We start from the raw sequence: 2496 nt of genomic DNA, 5'->3' as shown, positions 1-2496 counted from the left end.
ACTTGTATTATAAACCTAGTCTTACATCTAATAACTATTTGAATTAGGGAATTAATGTAAGCTCTTTGTTCTCATTTTTTCTCAGTTATAAAATGGAAAATCATTTTTCAAAAGGGAATTAAATGGCATAAATCCTGGAGTCAACAAAAGTGAGCTATATTTAACTTTCTATGCCAATAAACACTCCTAATAACATTACATTACATGAATAAAAAAGACATAATTCATTAATTTAGCAAATAATTGTTGAATGTCTATTATTCCAGACACTATGCAAATCATTACCATCCTGCACTTTATTCACATTCAGGTGGGTCCCTGGTTAGATGCTATACTGTATGAGGTTCCATACCTGAGAATTAGAAATTTGAGAATCAGATGGAAAATGGTGTTGGGTGAACATTTGTGGACTGAAATTGTAAACCCTGAGCCAGAATAGATATCTATCTCATGAGAATAAAATGTTAAACCTTTCAGGTGGAAAATTCCCAATGAATTCAACTTATTAACAAGCTTTTTTTTTGTCTACCCAATTAATAATGCCATATTAGCTACTCAGCATTTGTCTTTGTTGCTAAGTGGCTAGGTGTTGAGAAGTACAATTAACTTCACAAGTGGGAGTCCATTCTCCCAGCCTGTATCTAATCTCCATCTCTGCTACTGTGGCCACACCACTAACGTGCTTTTTGTGCCAGTTCTTGGGTTGGCCAATGGTAGAGGTTAAGAAAATCTATACTCCACCAGCAGAATATTAATAGAGGAAAATGTCTAGCAAGGGTAAAGGAAGTAAGCTGGAGGAATCTTCAGATGGCAATGCATATCTGCTAACTGTGAAAGGAGTGAATAAAGAAAGGAGGAGTGGAGAGTCAATGCTTATACTGAAGTGTAGCTTTAAGAAGATTGCGTCCATGCTAAAATGGAGCCCATGTGGTCTGCTGAAAAAGTGCCCCAAGGATATCAGGCCCTAGTTACCAGAGCCTAAGAATATAATTTTGTTTGGTAAAATATAAGATTAAATTAGGGATTTTAAGATAAAGGTATTATCTTGTATAATGAAATTAGTAAGTGTCCTCCTGAGAGAGAGGAGGAGGGAGATTTCACACAGACAGAAAAAGGAGAAGACAAACACACAAGAGGAGAAAGCAAATGACCAATGAGGCTGAGATTGGAGTGATGCAGCCCCAAGTGTCAAGAAATGCTGCAGTCACCAGAGGCTAGAATAAGCGAGGGACGGATTATTTCCTAGAGCCTCTGGAGGAAGAACGGCTCTGATGACTTCTTGATATCAGCCCAGTGTGACTTATTTCAGACTTCTTCATCTAATATCGATTAGAACGAATTTCAATGGTTTTAAGCCACTGTCGTTTTGGTAATTGTTACAGCAGCCCTAGAAAACCAATGCAGTTCTGGAGCCAAAGTTGTGTAGTAGAGGAAGTCAACATAATACAGGAATAGGTCAGGCATTGCCTGGAAGCCTCCTGGGGGAATTGTGGCTTTGGCACAAATGCAGTGGTGGATGAAGGATAGCAGCAGAGGCCATGAGTCACCTACCCTCCCCAGTGTCAGAGATAGAAGGACTAGATTCATAGCCACCAAAAAGAGGTAAACTTTTCATTTATCTTGCAGCTTATTATGTGTAGAATATCCCACTCATAAATGCAAAAAAAGCCATTTTTTTCCAAGTCAAATGTGACATTTGTGAAATTTGCCCATGTGTCTGGCCAAGCAGCAAGTTCCAATCAAAGCGAAATAAAAATAGTGTACTTGACAACTTCTCTGAGCAAAAATAATATGAAAAAAACAAACATATTAAATATCTATTATGTAAAAATACAGAAAGGAAATTATATAACTAAAAAAGAAAAAAGAGAGCATGATAAAAATTTGAAAATATTTAGAACCTTACAATTATTGATAAGAATATTTCATATAAAAATTACAGGTTGTATCTGAAGTGGAAACTAGAGGATAATTGACTTATCGTTGAAGAATGACCAGTAGACCATAATTTAAAGCATCAAATTTTAAAAAGTTAAGTTCACAGAAAGTTGAATAAAGAAAAAAAGATAAAAATAATGAAGAAGAATAGCATCTAATCTATAAATTTCTTCAAGCAGTATGGCCATTTTCATGAAACTATTGAACACTTCAAGAATTTGCGAGGCATCCTTGCACAGACGCCATGCTAATCTTCTCTGTACCATTCCAATTTTAGTATATGTGCTGCCAAAGTGAGTACAAACCCGTTTTTATAAAAGAAAAATTTTGCAACTTAGAATTGTAAGTAAAAATTAGCATTATAAGACTATATCATTAAAGAAAAGTATACAATGTTTCCAATGGGTGGTGAAGTTTTAAAGTGGTAATTGGATTTGTAATTTGTAAATGGAAAATTACAAAGGTAACCATATGAAATTATTTCCATAGTGGATATATTATAAATAAACCAACAAACTCTGTGTATTTTTTATAACTCTGGAGGCATGCTTGACACAT

The 2496-nt window shown here is 35.1% G+C and overlaps 1 non-coding gene across 1 annotated transcript; it reads right to left on the bottom strand.

Moving 5' to 3' along the window:
- Nucleotides 1–2132: 2132 nt before the first annotated feature.
- LOC112209039 (U6 spliceosomal RNA) lies at nt 2133–2239 on the bottom strand. Its single transcript, XR_002943725.1, has one exon. It is a non-coding gene; the product is annotated as a U6 spliceosomal RNA (small nuclear RNA).
- Nucleotides 2240–2496: the final 257 nt, after the last annotated feature.

This window comes from Pan troglodytes, chromosome 3 (genome assembly GCF_028858775.2).
Source record: "Pan troglodytes isolate AG18354 chromosome 3, NHGRI_mPanTro3-v2.0_pri, whole genome shotgun sequence".
Classification (NCBI taxonomy): Eukaryota; Metazoa; Chordata; class Mammalia; order Primates; family Hominidae; genus Pan; species Pan troglodytes.
Note: the sequence above shows the minus strand (reverse complement) of the source record. Positions and strands in the feature narration are given on the sequence as shown.